At 52.0% G+C, this 20088-nt stretch overlaps 1 non-coding gene across 1 annotated transcript; it reads right to left on the bottom strand.

Moving 5' to 3' along the window:
- Positions 1–697: 697 nt before the first annotated feature.
- On the bottom strand, positions 698–19874 carry LOC100898607 (uncharacterized). The gene is made up of 8 exons (XR_003777104.1): positions 19660–19874; positions 5589–5774; positions 5197–5459; positions 4732–4886; positions 4364–4598; positions 2662–2931; positions 2162–2350; positions 698–1611 (listed from the first exon to the last, which is right to left on the bottom strand). It is a non-coding gene; the product is annotated as an uncharacterized LOC100898607 (transcript).
- Between the last annotated feature and the right edge of the window lie 214 nt (positions 19875–20088).

Here is a 20088-nt window from a genome sequence, read left to right as displayed (position 1 = left end):
TCCCACGCCGGAGAGGATCAAACCACGGAACGCACACTTCGTAGGCTAGGTCCTATTTGGACGACCCGCTCTTGTGGAGATTCCAGGGAGAAAGAGACCACTGTCAGTGTTACTATCACTGATGTCGAGCGTTCCGAACACACCTCCTGTGTGAAACTCCTGTGGCAACCAACCTCATTGTGATTTTCTCCCCGAGAGAGAGTCCACGCTTTCGCGCAGTCTGTCTCAATATCAGTGAGTGTCTTCGGGGAGGGCCTCAGATCGACGACTCGAAAGGATCAAGAACTCGTCTCGTCGAGAGAAAAGGTAGACTCGGTGTGGTTCTTGTAATCGAAACGGTGTTTTCGGAATGCAGTCGAAGGAGGAAAATAGTGATAGTGTGAAGTGCGCTCCTTTCCGGGTGCAATCGATTGCGTCCAATCGCTCCCGTCGCCCACAGCTCGGAGAGTGTCGACCTTCGCCGGGGGAACCCGATACCTTGCTTCCGAGAGGACGGAGCTTTCGAGCGTCGAAAGAAAGAGACGGAGCCGTTGTTGTATGAATCTCGGATCCTTTACTCGACGACTGAAGATCTACTCTATATATATAGTATATATCATACATGATATTATGTATACGTTCATACATATATGTATATAGCTATATATAATTAGAAACTCTCATCCTACTCTTCTATTTCGTTGACGTATCATAAAATAGAGTCAATTGATTGTTCCTTTTAAGGAAGCGGACGTCACCTCTCAGTCAAGTTGCTCCTCGATAATTTACCATTCGAAATTCGCGTTCATGCGGATCCACAATTTCCTCCTTTTAGGCTAGGCTTTCCCAATCAACAGATTCATCCGGATGTTCGATTGATTGATTGATCGCTTTCTGGATCGACAAATTCCTTGATTGATATGAGCTTCCGATCGTTCTCAGGACGGGGGTAAAGCTACTCAGATACTGCGTCAATCTTTCCCGCGTTCCGAATTCCTCCTTTCAGACCGAAAAGACGTTCCGGGATTAGTACAGGAATGCAGAGATATCACTGTTGTGACCTGGGGGTCCCCTCTCACAATAATTCCTTCAACCAGCAGGCCGTGAAACCAGGAATTCTCGCCCGGAGCGAGCGAACTTGGGCCAGGCTACAGGGAAGCCGGGTGGTGGGGCAGTCGACGTTCCGTCTCAATGTACCTAGCGAGTACCCTAGGGACATCAGCCGAAGCGCAACGCCTCGATCCTTCGGTTGCTACTGAATGATCGCCTCGACGCCATCTGTTTCTCGAAACTCTTCCACAAGCGATCACTATGTATCTACTGGATGAGATATACATCAAGGATGACTATTGTACACAAGGCTGGCAGTCCGTCGCCTGTGAATTTTTGGCATTTCTCGCTCGTCGATGCGACACCGAGTGTCACAATTCTAGAACAGGAGATCCGAGCTCCCGACCTGCGAGTAGGTCGAGGTCTCGTCTTGCGAAGCGGGTCGAAACTCGTCCTCGGCAGCCTCGCTCTGAAGCTCAGCGGGCTGCGATGTCGACTCGCTTGTCAGCAGTTGCTCCCGCCGCAGTCGCGAAACACCTAGCTGGAAGTCGTCTTCGTCCAGAGCATTTGGTTTGTAATTCCCTGGAGGAGAGTGAAGAGAAAAAGTTTTAAAATTGAATCGACAGAGAGAACGTTTTGGGAAAGCGTCGGGAATCACTCCTCGCCGAGAGAAGTCTCAGTGTGTTTTCTCGAATGATGATCCACTTGCTCCAACACCGCGCGGGCATCATTTCGACTGACTAGATTGAGCTGGAGCTCTCGATTTCGATTTTTCGTATATTCTTATTGGAGCCGCCTCTTGATCTCATTATTCCGATCTCCCTCGCTCAGTCTGCGTATTCGTTGCTGGGGAGTTCTGGGAATCTGGCGCAGTCAACTCCGCCACGGCCTTAATGCGCCGCTGATCCCGTTGCAAGGTCGCGCTAGTTGTTTGACCGGTACAGCGCCGCTAAGCCCTATATATTTTTTTCTGTTCTTGCCGATAACGATTCTCGATCCGAAACGCGAGACATGCGGGCTCGGGACGGAATCGACGTGATTTCTTTCGTGCTTTCGGTACCGATATCACCTTCGATTAGATATTATATATTCCCTTGACGACGGGTTACAATCGTGAACTTCAAATACTAACCAAGGGCTGCACTCGGTAGACCTTTGGCTCCGATATCGTCGTCTTCCGGTTCCGTGTCGTCATCTTCGGCTTCGTACTCGAACATCGACGAGAGGTTGTCATCGTCGAATCGTATCGAGAGATTCTTGTTTCTGGTTGAGATCAACGATCCACGGCCAATGACGACATTTTCGCCAATGAAAGTTATACCTGTCGAGCCGCACATGGGACATGTTAGCCTTCTAATGAATCACTCATGGCACCGGAAACTAATCTGCGTTTCCCTGTCGCGGGAAACGGTCCGACGTGACTCAGCGGAGGGCTCCTATGTTTCGCCCAGCGTTTTTTTCTCACGTCGGGTTGCACACGACCGGAACGATGAAATTCATCTTAGAATGGGGCGGAGGGACCGAGAATTTCCCATCTCCGATGAGAGGAGACAATGGGCAAGGTTTTCGACGCGCTCTCGATATTCTTCCGCGGAGTCCAATCTTCGGGATATGGAACGGATCGGGACTTACCACTCGGCTCTTGACCGTCCTCCGAAGGTCCGTCGAGCTCTTCGCGAGAGATCCTTATCGGTGACGGCATGACTGCCACCTGGGGCTTGACGTCTTTCCCTCGGAAATCGAAAACCATCGAGCTCCCCATCGACGTCGCCGAGGATACTGGTTGAGGTCTCGAGTTGCTCTCACTGAGCAGCAGGGGACAAGCTCGGGGCTTGACCACGACGGAAGTGGTGCGCGGTGCGATCGGGGTGGAAACTTTGGTATCCACTGCGCATCCGATACCTGCGGTAGCCATACCATAACGTCAGAACAATTCGCACACAATCACATCTCGACTCGGTAGAACTCGCTCGCTCGCTAACAGTAAGGTGCGCGTGAAAAGTGTGGCTCGCTGCTGCTGCGAAAAATCACATCCAGAAACGCTAGCAAGTGCGAGCTGAACGTTCCTTGGTTCCTTATGATCCGCACCAGAAGCCGTCAGATAGGCAGGCGAGCGAGAGAGACGGCGGTTCGGCTCGCTGATTTACTGTAGAGAGAGTAGCAGACTGACGGAGGATTGTTCCGATACATTCGGTGTCGAAAAAATCTCAGACCGCGGTCTGAAAGGTTCCGCGCACCCTGTCATGAAGTAGTCGCCGGTCACGAGTCACGACTGCATATTTCCGTGTTGAGAGCTTGGGGCTTCTCCAAAAACTCGGATGATGATGGATAAAAACTACCGGTCGGCTCTGAGCCCTGGTGACGAGCACAGTGTTTCCGCAATCCTCGGTAAATGAATATTAGATCGACGACGTTTCGAATCTGTCGAAGGAGAAATGGTCTGACGACCTCAACGAAGCCCCGTCGGATGAGCACTCTTCGAAAGAAAAAATGAAAACCGGATCCTGAAGAATCCGGCGCAACTTTCTCGAGAATCCCCCGGTTCACCCGAGCTCGAGTCCACTGCCCGGGTCATTCATTATGAAGCCGAACGAAATCGTGGATTGGAGCATCACGACATCGCTCATTGCTGGAATTTGCTCTTAATTGTTCTGTAAGAAGGTCGGCGCTAAACGGTGCCTCACGGTGATGATGAACGAGTAACAATAAGTCTTTGTCGAAGAAGGGTTACATAAAGTATTCTGCTTTTCGTGGCTACTCGAAAACGCTGCCGGTCGGTTTATGTACACATATGATGATGTTTTCCAAATGAGCCGACCGAATCCGTGTAGAAGCAGCCCGACCACCGTCCGGTCGACCCAACGACCGACAGACCGACCGTCTCCCTTCATGCGCACTTTACTCTTGGTTGACACTTTCACTACAATCATCATCACATTACGCGATCCCGTCCGGAACGAGCATTCCGTAAAGTGACACGCAATTACTGACCGGAGCTTCCACAAAGAAACATTTTATCTCTCTCTTAACGCAGTTATGAGTTTGCACGGCTAAGATCGTCGTCGCCAGCGACATTATGACGTCACTCGAAACGCAACTATTCCTCGTGAGACACCACACTTGGCGAGAGAGTCACGGATTCCTGACGCCGACTCGTTTTAATCCGAGCGTCCGGTGGCCTTTGAATTCACGGAAACAGGCTTTCAATTCGAAGAGAAGACCCAAAAGTGTACGAGACGATCTTCGTCATCTTCATCTCGCCCGAGCGGGCTCGGACGCTCCGTACCGCGATTACGGAAGGAAAACATCGATCCGGGAAACGGAAGATACTTACTCATAATGTCTTGGTAGCCATTCGATTGCAGATTGATCTCGTTCAGGACGGCGTCTTGGACGGCTTGCGTAGTTACTTCTTTCGTCTTGCTCAAGGGAGGACTGTCTCGTCGCTCGGGTTCCGGTTCTTTGAGAAGAGGTTTGATATTGGCTACCGGCTTCTTCACAGGGGACGTTTTGGTTTTCAGAATCCCAGTGGGCTAGGCGGGAAAAGAAGAAGATAAGGTATTATTCATCTTAATTCATTTATTCCATGGCGGGATCGATATCCCTGCATTTTTAGGTGTTCCTGAGGTTTCAATCACAATTCGATGCTCTCTCTCTATACGAATCCAGGACAAGGCGTCTCTGAGGACGACTCCTACTCACCTTGGTAGGGGGCGAAACCGAGCTGCTCTGATGCTGGGGTGAAGAGCTCTGCTCGAAAAAGGTTTTGTACTTGCGCACCGTATCTCTACGAGGAAGTTCGCTTTCGACGACCGAACTTATCGAAGAGCTCACAACACATCGAATCGTGGGCGGACCTAGAGCGGAGAAAGTCACCCGTCAGATCGTCATGGCTTACGCATTCGTCACTATTTCAGATATCTCCACGTGGTTTCGGATGCCGGTATCGAGTATCCAGTCCACATTCCATAGAAATCGCCCAATATTTCCGTTTATCTACGATGGCCGCGGCGAAAGGATAGAAGCTCCGGGCTCGGACAGAGAAGATCGCCAGGGAAAATCGAAGTGAAGGTCGGACTGGGTCCTTCCCGCTCATGTTGGTGGGCGAGTGGAATGGAGTAACTCCGGAGCACTCCGCGATTCTCGGATCCCGCATCGGGAGCTCACCGTGATTGCGCGTTGAGTCGAGGAGTATTTCCATGGACGGACTCTTTGGGACGAACTTCTTTGGATCTCTCATGTTCGCTGGGGATGTCATGAGCAGCTTGTGTGTCGTATTGACTGGATTTGCTTTGTACGGAGCGTTATTATCTTGAAGATTTTCTAGTGAGGTGCATGTTCGCATATTGCTTCGTTTCGTTGCGGCCGAGAGAACGGCAGCTCCGGCTTGAGCCTGGTTCAGCGAAAGATTGATGAATTTTGACTTGAGTCTGGAAAAAAGCGTCCGCTGAGAGTCACTTCCTCCATGCAGACAACTCGTGAGCGACCGGAGGAGTTCATGAGAGATCGCTGACTCGATGTCCGAATCGCTAGGCTCGGAAAAGCGGAGGAGAACTCACCTGTCGACGATGCCTGGACCGTAGGCCCAGTAGTCCTGTTCATTTGTGATTGAGGCTACATCTTGTGAGGAATGAGAATTCCTCATTCTCGCGATACCGATGCCGCCCATTCCGACCCCGGAGACTACGTTTGTGGCTCTGTGACTCATGACTGGACTCTGTTCCTCTCCCATCATCTCCAAACAACTGAAAGAAACAAATAGGAATTGGATGTAGCACGAAATAAATATTACGGCACCTTCATGCGGGCCAACGGACTCAAACTCGAATTATTTGAATCACCTATCGGAACTAGGCAATCGTATCACTATTATTCGATGGAGCGACGACTCGAATATCTCTGTTGATGTATGAGCTCCCTATTAATTTTCCCTCGTTCCCGGATTTATGGTCCCCGCTCGCCTTCTCTCCCGTCGTTGGGTGACCGGCCTTTTCTCCCAGCCGTTGACCGGCATCGCAGATCTCGCGATGTCATTTTCGTCGCAAGAAGTTCTCGACTCCGAATTGGCGGGAAAGCATGCGACAACTTTCGCCGGAACCCGTTCAGGAAGAGCGTGAAAATAATTTCACTGAGTCAGTGTTTGTTGGAAACAGCTGATCCGCTCGCCGGGTTTTCGACTGGCATTGTGTGAGCCCTTAGTCCGAGTCATACCGAATTCGCGGTGTCAACTTGGCGTCTAGCCCGTCTCCCAGCGGATCGGGTAGCGAACTCTCATCGTTATCCAAGAACATTACGTCGTCGTCGTCATCATCACCATCCAGCTCTCACCGACAACGGGAGTGTCAGCCCTGTCGTTTCCGCAATCCACTTGACACCAACATCGGATCCATAAGCCACTCACTCACTCGGCTGTCATTATAAGACGATTCGCTCCCTCCGGAATGATGTGCAGTAAACTGCTCAACTCTCGCTCGATTGAGAGTTTCAGTAAGAAAAGAACACACGATCCTTATCCCACGTTTTTTTATCCTCGCCCTTGCCAAGAGCCGAGACCTGGCCACATCGATCGATGGGCTATCGGAGGATGGGTTCTACGGGACACTGACGATGCCGTTCGTGGTCACGGATTAACAATAATTCGGCCGTCCGCTCGCTCCCGAGTACGCCCGACGAATTCAGGTCTTTCGGACAGAGTGCGCCCGAGCGAATCCAGGTCTTTCGGACAGAAACCGTTCCATTGTAGATCCACTGAGTCCATCCGCCGCGCCGCCCCTAAGTGACCAGCCGTCGTCCTCGTGTCCGTCCACCTTCGCCAGCATGCTTCCGACTAACGGACGGACAGGCAGACAGAGCGACCGACCGGGCGTCGCTTCTCGCTAACGAAGAAGCCAACGACCCCTGATTCAGACGGGATGGATCTCACCACGGAAACTGCGTTCTGTTCCCAGGCAACTTCCCAAGCTATCTTATGTAATAAGTCCCAACGAGATGAGTCAGTGTGGCTATCCGTCGAAGAACCAACGTGGCGGCCGGCTCTCACCCAGCTTACTTTCTTCTCGTTGCAGCTTTTCCTATATACCGTGTGCGGTTTGCGCTTCCCCATTATCAGGCTTGGATTCGAATTGAAGTTTGCGGAATCCCCCAGACGCGAAAGATAAGCGACTCAGCGAGATTAAACACATCCGGAGTCACCTGCCGATCAATCTTTTCCGGAGAAATGATCTTCGGAGTTACCTCACCCAACGGTCGTGGCTTTGCATTCATCCATTATTCCCCGGCCGTATCCAATGCGACCGTACAGTGACTCTCTTCGCGGATGGAATCCGCAGAAGCTGGGCGCGCATCCAGACTTCTAGCAGCTTCCTGCGGATCGCAAGCATGCCGCAAATAGCGGTCAAGCTGCTTGCGAAGGCGCACACGCGAGCTCACGCCGACGAGCTGGCGAGCACTCGATGATTACGACGGTGATGATCTTGCTACCAGTGTCAGACAGGGGAAAACAATGGCCGCATGCTAGCTCGTTGACTAAATGTCTCAAGGGCACTTGGATGAACATGTTGTTCCCGGGAATAATTCTTTTCTTCTTTTCATCATCTGCCGCTTGGATCGGTTCTGTACTTCCTTTCTCAGACTGGAATGGCTGTAGAGCTTCGAAGGAGAACGACCCGCGAATCCAAAGAAAGTCCCCAACGAAGTGTGAATTTTCTCTGCGCGAGCGCGTGCTCTGATTCTTCCATCAAATGCCATTCGATATTCGTAGGGAGCAATCCGGCAAAATGAGCCGGACGGAAGCCACCCGATTCTCTCCCCTACTTCTCTTCTCCCAACTCCCCTCCAGCGTCACCGCGAGAGCCTCAAACTGCGATAGGAATCAACTCTGGTTCCCATTCCAAGACTTAGACCGTGGGGTTTCCAAAAAGAGACCTCAGTCGCTCCCTACTCGGATAGACAAAACCCCAGGAGGTTTTGAGATCTCCTGTAGCATGTAAACTATTATGAGATTCAAACCTGCGACCCCGCGCAAGAATGAGTAAACAAGGTAATCGCGGATCTGTACGGGATGTCGCTTTGACTAATCCATTGTCCATCGTTCCACCGGAACGCAGGTATTTGATGTTCTTCTGCATGATAGATGACCTCTGCCGGTGCTCCGTCTCGGCTCGAGTCGATCAGGGATCACACCGATCGAACCCAGGTCGGAGCCTGCATGAAGACACCGATGACCTCAACACTGATCGCTGGTCAACTAGTCCTTCCGAGGGGCTAAACGCTCATAAAGGTCTCTGGAGTCACCGAAGCTGCCATCGTCCCGGCTGCCGCTCCGGTTTGCGTAACCAATCACAGAACATCAGTTGATCAAGGTTATTACAGGCACAAATTGGCGCCCATTTATTGCATGTTGATATGATGCTCGTAGTCGTCACCCGTGTCGCTTTCGACAACGGAACACGGTCGATGATGCGTCGGCTCCAACAACAGCTTAACGGCTGATGTCGTTCATCAGGGCCATTTTCTCTTCGACCACTCTGTCGCAGTCGTTGCGTTGTACGATTGGACGAGATATGTAGATGACCAACCCCATGAGCCGCTAAGCTGGCGGGCGACGCAGCAACTGACGATTGTATAAATGGATGGATGGCTTTAGGATCGTTTACACGGTATTTGCGCGCAAAGCAATCACGCTAGGCTAAGACGACAAGACAATGTCCCGGCGTTACGTAAGACCCTCCTCTGTTGGCCGCGCCGGCTCGGATCGAATCCGCGACGTAAGGGATTAACGTTCCGGTGGGAATGCCGTGTAAACCACGGAAAAGATAACATGATCAAAAAGAGGAGAAGCACATTTCGACGCGGAGTGTCGGACTTGTGCGGGATATTCGGGCGAAGAAAGAGACGATTCCATTATTCGTTGGTCATTTTCCGAAAGCTCGGTCCAAAATATGGCTCGAACTCGCGGGATGAATGGCTTCACGCTTTTCTAGAGGCTCTCGTTCGACATTTCCATTCCGTATTGAAGTCCCCCTCCCCTCCCCGCCGTCTTGAGATACAAGAAGAGTATCCAGAACATCCGAGGTCAAACTCTGTTCTTGTGACGTCATGACAATCTGCCTGACTGGCTGTTCGGCCATGCTCACGGTACCAACAGGTGCTCCTTCGTTAGAACAAGCCCGAAAGACGTCAAACTGATCGTGAGGAATCGCAGAATCCCCGGAACGGACTCGCCCGACTTTTGCCGTCAAAACGGAAACTTGGAAACGATTTTCGGAGCTTACGACTATCGTTGACGTTCCAAAGTACCGATATGCGCATCATTGGATGCTCCCATCGATGGATGGATTGATGCTTCGATGAATGGGAAACGGAACCCCAGAAGCTTCGCGCAGAAGTCGACGGTGGAAACCACCGATCCGGCCTCCGGTTAGTCAGCCAGTCAAGCGGATGAGCGATAGCGAGCTTTGAATGAATTCTTCATCAGGGTCTGATTACGGCGGCGACGCGTCGGCTGTTCCGCTTTTTTAGCTTTTGCCCCATTTCCTTCGATTTGATTTAGTCGGGCCGGAGCTGCAGCTCGCTTGCTTGTCTGCTTGCCGGCAAGTCAGCCCGCCCGCCTGCTCGCCCGGTTCGATGCGAATCACCCAAGTGCCCGGATCTGCGCCCTGAATCGAGGCGTTGGATCATCTGATTGAATCAGAGTCAACATTCTGTGCGTTCGACGCGCCGGACGAAGTCATTCGTCCGCAAAGCAAGCCCAGCAGTAGCCCGATAGAAAGTTCCGTACATCGTTTCTCTTCGTTGCGGAGAATCCAACCGATGATTACTCCGGTGGTTCCACAAACAAACTGGTCCACAGAACCCATGATCGAATGTTGATACGTCGAATCTAACTGACTGAGACTTTGTTCGTGATTTCCTCGTATCTGTCAGAGAAAATTCCAGCGAGCTGAGGGCGACTCCTGATTCACCCTTTTCAGAGAAAACATACACGGTAGGATAGAAGAGAGGCATGAATATAGCGCTCGAGATATAGACAAGAATTTCATATAACGGTACAGCGAAATCCCTCTCCGGAGAGATATCTCGTCTCCAACCGCTTGCCGTTTTTCATCGAGTCGGTGCTTGGAACATTCGGTGGCCGATTTCTGCGTTTTTGCCTAAACTTCCATTTTTCAGCAGATATTATCTTCATTTTTCTGCGAGAGTCGCGGTTTTCTGACCGTAACATCTTTCTGGTGGGCCGTATTCATATTCACTAATTGACTACTTTTGTTCTTTGGCGCAATGGTTCATGGATGGGTAATTCCCATCTTCGCTCGGAAGAGCATGAGCATCGGGAAAAGGAAGGCTATTCAAATCCAGAGTCGGAACGGAAAATGCATCATTCAATATGCGATGAGCGAAACAATAGAAACTCCGATTCCACAAATCTCGAGGAAGGCGGAATCCTGTTTCCGAGGAGTCCGGGAGCACCGGAGAGGTAGGCGAGTTTCCGGGCGAGATCATTCCTCGCTCAGATCGAAAGGATTTTCAGGATATGACCCCGTCAGGGGAGAGAAGCGTCAACGAAGTGCACCAGATTCGAACCAGAGTCCTAGAAGCCGGACAGTGCTTCTCCGGAGACTTTCATCCTCAATTCGAGATCATCCATTGTCTCTCGAACCTGCACAGGAGCCAATTCGGGGACCCGCTGTTTCCTCCATCGAAAAAATGTGCCACCGAATATCTCGGCGTTAACCAGAGCTTAGCCGCCTCCGCTTCCGTTGTTCGGCCGTCATGAGGATCTACTTGGTTTTTGCCATTCTCGCTTGGACTACCTCGTTTCAGACCGACTACCTCCGTGGCGGGATCCCTGGCTAAAGTTATTCCGGTCGAAAGTCTACGCGTGGTGACGTTGTCAGCCAAGCAACAGAGCAACTGGCCTGCTTGTCTGCCGACCAGCCAGCCAGCATGGCTGACTTGCTTGGTCAAATAAAGACACGTTGGTTGGACGTCTGAAAAGGAACTTGAAATGCGGATCGTCCGTTGCTAGCCGTTCGTTCACGAAACCGCCCCGCATTCTGCCCGCTTTGGCGGCAACAGCAGCATCCGCGACAGCGGCAACAATGACCACAATAACAGCCGTCGCCACCACCGCCGATGCAACAACAATATCTCAGCAGGAGCGAACCTATCCCAGCTGTCAATTGGGGCTGACCCTGTATGTAGAGCCGCGGATGATCGTCAGACGCTTCCCTCTGGATTTTCGCGTTTGTCGAGTCAACGAGACCTTCCGCGGAGCGAGGTCTCGAAGTTTTCCCTGAGAGGGAGCTGCTTCTCAGAACACCTGTCGGCCGTCCACGGATAACGTTCGCGCTCGAAATCCGCCTCGGGGACTGTTTGAGACCGTAAAAGTTCAAATACCGGCCTCCGACTCCTCAGATTGCCGAACTGTTCGACTGGTATCCGAGTGCGTGATGGGCTTCACGCAAGAGGTCGGATCAAGGCTTTGTGATCTGCACGGGGATTCGCATTGACATTACGCGTATGACTTTGTTCCTTGTGTTGTACAGGCTATAATCTATCGGGCTATAATCTATCGGGCTTTCAGCATACCCCAATGCGATATTCATCTCTTTTTGTTCTTCAGCGTACAATCGCTGTCACTGTGACTTGACAAGACCCTGCAACACGAGTTTCGCTTTCTTAGATAAATCGCTTGCTCGTTCGGTTTAGCCAGGGCGGCGTAGACATGAGCCTTCCCGAGGTGACCAGAAACCGCAGTTCTTAATTGATCCACTGCCCATCCTTCGTCTCTATCGCTTTGTAGGACTTTGTCCTTCACCTAGTCGACGCCGCGCCGTCGTCGGTGGTGGCGATCGTGACGTCTCTGGTTTTCTCCCCGCTTTGGGCAGAAGCGAGAGGCAATCAACAGTTGATGATCATCGTCGGCGTCGTCTTTTTCTTCTGCTGTTCCCTTTCAAAAGCCTCCAGCCTAGTGTTGAGTGACCGGGGCTCGGTTTGTGCCGCAGTTGCCACAAAATACGAACATATTCGAACCGTTGCTCGGTCAGCGCTCAGCTGACGAGCGAGCAGCTCTGGAGGTGAGCATGATGTCGTCGTGCCATTCGGGCAGTAGCTCGAGCAAAAAAAAAGTAGAAGAAAGATCGAGCCACTTTTCCAAACACTTTCGAAACAGTATTCTATTCGAATTGCGGCAAGAGCGACCCAGAGCGTGCTTCTCCATCCATATATGAACGCAATCAGAAGTCAGTAGCTTCGCGGGAGTCTAACTAAGACTTCACTGAGCACGTCGAAAGGGGAATCCTAGAACTCCCTCGAGCTTGCCGAGCTCGGCACCCTGGTTGAAATCGAGAGCGAAGAGCAACTCAGGGATAGACGCAGCAAGTCGTTCCTCAATCGATGAGGCGGCAGCCATGCTAGTTTTTTCCGGGAGGAACTCCCAATCCATTCCGCTCCCGTCAAGCGACAATGTCGAAGGATCATTTGCGTTCTGTTTTTCCTATTTTCTCCGTCTGATTCTTCACTTATCGAAAAGCAACGCCATCATTGGATTTATCGGTCCCGAAAAAGAAAATTATCTAAGAAAGGATCCGAATGGTTTCTCATGAGGAAAAACAAAGAATCTCGCAGATGACCGCAACCGCTGTTGATCGTAACCGTCATGCCCGATCGTTATCGGTAGTCGGTCGATGTCATCGTTCGCCGCGGCGTATGTCCCGCAAGGTGGCATCAACGGCATTTTCTTTCCCTTTTCGAAGCGTTCAGCTACTGTCCGCTGTCATTTCCTGTCGGGGAATTTCACTTGATTTTCGACGTTTTCTCATTCACTTGAATTTTCTCTTCCTCCCCGCTCGTTTCCCTCTCTCTCACGTTTGTTAGCGGTTCTTGCCTCTATTTCCGTCGGAATAAACAGACGAATATGAAGTGTCGCGGCGGTACCTACATAGATCGCGGCGAACCAGTCGGTGCTGCTGATAGAGCCTAGCTCACCGTTGCCTGACTTATCTATCGTTCATGAAATCATGAAATCGAATTCAATCCGTCAGATCGGGAACTACGCTCCCTTCATTCTGCTCGTGGGAACCGCTCCGTTCGTGACTGCCTGCGATTTTTGACCGCCGGATGCGTAGCTACGTGAGGGTGCGAACCCCCGGGCACCACTCAAAGGCGATTGCCACGAATTCGCGCCGTTTCGTGAAGTAGGGGCACTGTTCCTAAAATGAAGCTCCAACAGAGAGCTCCGGGGGAAAATCAAAGGAAGGGGAATTCGATCAGGGGCGGCATCCGCTGGGTCCGGAACGGGCGCGTCTTCGCCCTGACTCCGCCGTTCGTGACCGCATGGAGCGGTTTGCACTCGAAAGAGAATCGGTGCAGAGAACGCTCGAATTCGCACGGAAGTTCATTGAATTCCGATTCCAAGAATCCTCGGAAGCCGATGAGCGTGGTCATAGAGATCCCTTGAAATCCAGGGCTCTAGTGTGAAGGAAATATTTCGGAGCCGCCTCCATCAATCTTCATCATCGAACTCCAGACTTCTCACCGAATTGCAATCAAAGACTAGCGCTCGCCTGACCGCAGATGGCGGATCTCGCCAAGCGGGGGGATCGGCAGTCGGGAACTTCCGCTCAAATGGAGAATCGGTAAGCTCTTCGTGATTGACGCGTGATTCGATTTTGGTTCCGATGATCCAATCGGAAGTCGGAATTGAAGGGTCGCGCTCCCCCACGCGTGAGAAGTCCACGATTGATGGGCTCCTGGCTTTATCTCGGGAGCTTTTCGTCAAAGCGGCAGTGTCCATGCTCCACGTGGTTGATGGATCACAAGTACGAACCGCTTCGTTCACGAATCACTTGATCATACGGATTTCCGGCCACTCGGAGCGATCATCACAATTGCGAAAAACTGAAATTCGATGGACGATGTCCACTAGACTCGTAGCAGGTGATGGTGACAATCGAATAGAAAGCACAGCGTCGACGTGAGCAGGACACGCAGCTCCCTTCCTAGCCCAGAAACGCTCGCCTTCGAGTTCGATCTGTTGTGCCGAGAACTCAGAAGATTATGAACCCCGAGGCCGTCTTCAGGCACGGAGCGCAATGTCCGCGAACCAACAAGGATCCGATTTGAGCATTTTCCGTTAAAACTATGCGTTTGCTGCTCCAACCCTAAAGTCGGTGTTTTGCTCGCAGGCGATTGCAACATCAGGGACCTCATGAATCTGGTTTCCGGGGAATCTTCGATTACAATAATTGTTGGTGATCGTGGAGGATCACATGGATCACAGAGGGATGATCCTGTCGCAGTTATCAGAGTGGCCGGTTCCTCTGTTTGTCCGATTCTATTCTGCCGTGTGATTCGATCCGTCTTTTATCGCCTGCTTGTTCGTCGTGAAATTCCAACACGGAGCTTCTGGGGGCGCCCTGGAGCCGGTTCCCGACGGGCTAGCCGCCAAAGCATCAAACCTCGGGAATTTTCATGATATCAATAATTGGACCATCTCACCTCAACGCAACGGGATGAACCCGAGCAGGATCAATACGGCAACCGCAGATCTCAGGGAGCCGGGACCGAAAACGGACCACGAGTGCCTCTGGAATCCCATAGGTGTCAGGGTCCCGATATTTCTCAGGGGCTCAAAAACTGGCCCGAACGTTTTATGTTGATCGATTTCTGTCCCAGAGCATTGTTCCGGGCGAAGTTTCGTACCTTGTGCTTGTGAGTAATTACTCCGACCGAGAACCGGGAGGAAGGCGGACCTGGAACAATCGACTGTTCCCAATGGACACGCTGGCCAGGAAGAGCCACTGGGTCGTTTTTGAAATCAGTTTCGTTTTTCCCAGCTCTCCCCTTCCAGCCGCTATCGAATTTGCACTGAACGGATCAGTGGAGCACACAGTTCAACTGTTTAGAACGATGGCGGCCGTAGACGCGGTCGTCGAGGATCCACGAGCCGAGAACATCCTGAAAACTTGCGGCTGACTGAGTCGCAATGGACGAATCTATCAAACCGAGTCAGCTCTTTTTTTTTATATTCTAGATCCATCCGAACACTATCAAGTGAACCTCTGGTCGGGAGCCGTCGGCCGCGAGACGCTTTATCCTGCGTCGCGAACCTTCCCAACGGATTCGACCGGCGACATTTTTCGTGGGAACCGGCCGCGACAGTCGTGAGCTTCCAATTCAGTTCAGGGAGCACGCGAGTGGGTTCGCAGAACTTCGTGAAAGATTCCGGGAAGATGACGGCTCTATCACTCCCTTAGGGAAGTATACGTGTAGGTGGACGACGAATTCTGCATTGTTTTTTTCTGTCCCCTCATTGCGAATTGTTTGACAATCGTCAGGGGCTCGGTTTCCGAAGTCGGCATGGCGTCTGACAGGCGAACGAGCGTCGGATTGGCGACCGGGCAAACGAGCGGGCGGACTGGCGGGCGAGCAATCGAGCTACGAGACAGACCTCCCTTGAACAGACCGACGCAGTGACTTTCATCCGCAAACAATCACTGTTCTATTTCACATTTACGAGTCAGTCACCTCACTCTAACGCGCTCGCACACGCACATTCGCTGCGACCACTATGCAAACGAGCTTGCCAGTGACACCGAAGGAACGGGGTTTTCTCATCGACATGAGTTCCTCCGCGGAGATCTGCGAGGGAAACGTGACTTCTGGTAGCGATGGACCAGCTGGAGAATGAATCGATGTCCGAAGCAATAGAGAATTCTCCGAAGAGAGGACTTCATGAAAGAGCCGGATCCTGCCTCCGGACCGAAGATTCCAACGGACCTATCGGTGCGTCAGCTCTTCATTGACTCAGACCACGGCCAGCGTCAAGGTCTGGCGTGGCCCGAGGATTTTCTTTTGAGTTTCCAGAGGCAAGCAGACAAGCTTTCGAGGTAAATAAGGCTCCCTTCGGCGAAAGGGCAACCAAGCATCGAAAGGAACAGCTTTCGCAACTTCAGGCTTCGTCGATTTCTTCCCGCGGACGTTTCCCCGATCAGCTCTTACAGATGGTTCTACTGTGATTTCCTGCCAGGTTTCCACGGGGTAAAAGTTGTTGGACATGATCCCAACCGACCAGGAATAATGCCCCAGAACTAGAACTCAGTGAATCAGAAGATTGCCTCTCCAAGTTCATCAAATGATGCATGATACTTTCTAGAGGTAAACGGGAGACTACGTGTTCCTAGCAATGCCGAAATGATCCGCAGAGATTTCCTGCATCGGCAATGCTGGGGTCCGCGCAGTTCCAGCCAGGCGAGCACGAGGATTAGCGGCCTTGATCATCTCCTCAGAAGAATCAGTGGGAATCCCCAGAAGCTCGACAGATAAAGGAGTTTGTTCTGTGGCAAAGGAGCAGCTGAGACTGAATTTCTGGTCAAGCGCAAATACACGGGATTCCTCAATATTCCCGCGACGTGATTCGGTCGAATACTCCAGATCGATACTCGGGGTGAGGGCTCCGCCAGTCGGCATGGCTGAGCAGACGGCAACTCTTTTTCCCTCCCGGTTGCATGAAAACTTGCTCCAACCCGCGTCCATCGGAATGGCGCGTCGTCGGCGGTCGGAGTGCGTTCACGATGAAACCTTCACGTTTGAACGACTTTCTTTGCTGTTGCTCACGGCTTGCCACCGCCTCAAACGCTACAACTTCGAATGGTGCCATGTTGCTGGCTGAAGCGGCCGCCGTTTCAAAATTCCTCGCGCTCTACTAGAGAAGAGCGTTTTCGAAATTTCTTCGACAAGGAACACGAGCAGCTTTCTTTCGCCTCCCAGCCATGTTCGGATGATCCTTTTGAATCTCTGATTTTCTCTTCCCTGACAGACTCTCGTGGATTGCACCTCCCCCCGTCCAGATCCGATGGTCAGGCCGGTGTCGATAGCTTCGAAAACCACTATTGGAACACGGATAGCCATCATCAGCGTCTCCGATTGCCAGGTCGGCGGCGAGCAAAGCGTCTATCGAAATCTACTTCCTATGAGCGCAAAAAGAAGGATCTTCGCTAATTCAATATCAAGGAACGCTCCGTCGGAGCCGAACCGTTGACGCGACGCTTCAACGGTGGCTTCCTCACTCAAACCGTATACTTCGACCTGGGAAAAATTCTAGGTGTTGGCCTTCACGAAACGTCCCGAAGTGAGAATTACCCTCTCTGAGGAGTAATATCATCAATTCTTCCGGATGCCCCGCAGGACCCGCCCCCGCTGCTTCCAGCCGGTGGGGGGATGGATGGAATTCAGGAAAATAACTTCGTCGTCGTGGCGCGTTCGTTATTTGTTATTTCGTTCGTTCGTTCGCTCATTCTTCGGATCGTTCAAGATCAAGGTAGTAGTCGGCAAGCAAGACAGCGAGCGAGCGCGGTAAGAATTTTGTTGTGTAGTTGACTGCTCGGAGAACAGTTCATTCGTTTCAGTGACTGACTGATTGATGCGATTGACGTTACGCAAGCTCGACACGCACGGCGTTTGTATCATTTTGTCTATTTGCAAGAGTTTAACGGACAGGTGAGCGCAAAAGTCGCACCGCGAGACTCCCACTCGATTCGTCCTGGAACATTGGGAATTGGGAGCGTCGAATCTGGTCTTCAGGAGGAACGCCATGCCGTAACTAGGTCGATTTTCTTCGCTTCGGAGTTTATCTGCACCAGAACCTCGGTATGTCTACTGAAGAAATGCCCTTGGGCGACACTCAGGCAGATTTCTTCGGATCGGATTTCGGTCGATAACCGAATTAGCGAAGTCCATCACGAACGGACAATCGTCGTTCACCGCGGATCGCTCCCAACTTGATTCCTTCTCGCGATCGGCAGGTAAGACGTGCCGCGCGGTCCCGAAACTTAGGCAAAATAAAGTCCGTGACTCCGAAAATCGCGGCTAGAAAAAAAAACAGAGCAAAATCCATGACGTTGGAGCACTTCAGAGCTCCACTCATCATTTTCAGAGCCGACAAGAGACTTGTGGCAGATGCGTCGAGGGCGTCCGTACAAACCCCATATCCGAGAGGCGTCGGTGAAAACATCTGGTCTGCAGCCGCTTCCAGAATCGAAGCGAAATAAGTCGGCTCTCTTTCTGTACACGGAAATAATGGCTGGGCCAACTTCAAACTGAATGAGCTTCGAGAGCCGCTCCGCTGAGCACTCAAGCGAATGTTCACTAAAGGGGGACTTCCGGTAGAAAGTCCGCTCCGCGACCGGAGTCAAGCATCAGACAACTTCGCACTTCGATTCCCGTCCGGGCCGTGCCCGGATCCGAGGCTCTAGCCGGCGGTCCGAGGATCGGAAATTCTGAAACTTGAACATCGACAGCCTTCCCGATCGGATAGGGATCGGATGAAGCGTCGGCGTATCAAGAAGCGTGACTGATCTCCACTGAGATCCGTACGCTCGGGTAGAGTTAGGGAGATTATTCAATTCCCGAAGCTGGGTGAATTTCTCCTTGGGGCTATCGCATTTCCGCAAGGGATCGGGTCGATACGCTTCAGGAGAATCAAATCGAGGAACCGAATCTAAAGGAGATGGAAATCCACTACCAAGACTCGGCTGGTAAGAGACGTCTGGAGCGGGAGCGATCGCCGCGACGCCAACCGCGGCGAAATCGAAGACGAAGCCCCAGAAGACGTCGCGCAAATGTTTCGGGCAAACGCTTCGGACTCGCGAGGAGCTTGTTTTCGGGTGGAACATTCCGAAAGTTGTTCCCCAGGAAGCCCGCGGAGCCCGCGAGGGAGGAAAGGGGGGACGATAGTTTCAACTGCAAGACTTGGACAAAGCGTCCAGCGGGCGTCATGCAAACAAGCGCTTCAAAAGTCGCTTAGCCCGTGAAAAGTCGCAGGAGAAGCCATGATGACAGCCAAACACACGTTGCGTGAAAACTAGGTTTTCAGGTGGCGAGAGTGTTTGTCGAAACGAGAAAAGAAACAAAATCTCTAGTAAATAAAATAAAATAAAAAACGTCATACAGTGGTCGCTTGGTGCGCGATTCGATCGAGAATTTCCGTGGGTCGTGTTGGAGAAGCGTTCCGTGGTTTTGCATAGGAACGTGCGTAGCTCCGGCGTCCCGCTAGCGGAACGCGTGACCAGAATGCATAACCGCCGGAGGAACGCTAAATCAAGGCAGTCAACAAGGACGAAATTTCTCGCGCAGGATCGACAGAAGGGGATTCCCCCGAAGCTCTTGACGAGTCTCCGAATCGGCTCCGGAATAACCGATGCATCATCCGCTCCGGAGGCGAGCCGTTTCCCCCGTTTCGGATCAGCGCCGCAAACCAGATAGCGCACCGACCCGGAATGAACGCGGGGCGCTAATTGCCCAGCCGCTGGCTTCCGTCGAGGACACACATTCAGACACAAAGCTTTTTCGCGATTTGTACCCCCAATCCAGTCGGAGTCTCCTCCTCAAGAGTCTTGAGTCGAGACTCGGCTGCTCGGCGTTCGCACGTGTTTACTCCGAACTCCAGCGCAAGCTACCGCGTACCGAGCCCTATATTCTCCCCGGCGAATCAGATCCTCCAGCTGAAGCCGATATTTCGACTGAAGTTTGAGCAGTTTTGGGTTTTTCCCCGCCTCGTCGGGGGAATCGTACCCAGAGCTCGCCGATGAGCGCAGCTCGCGCTCCTTGGGCTGAAACTCGAATACTAACCAGACAGCCATGGTCCCGAAGTACTTCATGGTCGGATCGTTGGTTGAGCTGACCCAATGCATAGACGTACGCGTATCGTTCGAACACAAACAAAACACTGGACACCTAATCCGTGAGTGATGTCGCTCCAGAGAATGCAACAAGTTTCATCTGAAGCGGTCCGAACAACAGAGCACGACAGCTCAACCGTTTGCGAAGATCTGCCGTCGAATAGTGTGAGGCCCTTCGGATCACGGAGAGGGTCGGCCCGCCAAAGCAGTGGAGAGGGCAAGCCCCGTAAATCCACTGAGCCGCATATCCACATGGGCTGACGTTTGATTCCAGTAGGATCCTTGCGAGTTCCCCGAGACGATTTCCGCCGACCGGCTTGCAGCGGCTCACCGGCGAGTCGACAACGCTTGGCACAAATCGTATTACAGTGAGCTTTTG

The sequence above is a fragment of the Galendromus occidentalis genome, unplaced genomic scaffold, assembly GCF_000255335.2.
Source record: "Galendromus occidentalis unplaced genomic scaffold, Mocc_1.1 scf7180000077446, whole genome shotgun sequence".
Lineage (NCBI taxonomy): Eukaryota > Metazoa > Arthropoda > Arachnida > Mesostigmata > Phytoseiidae > Galendromus > Galendromus occidentalis.
The sequence above is the reverse complement of the archived record's forward strand: the minus strand, read 5'-3'. Positions and strand labels throughout refer to the sequence as shown.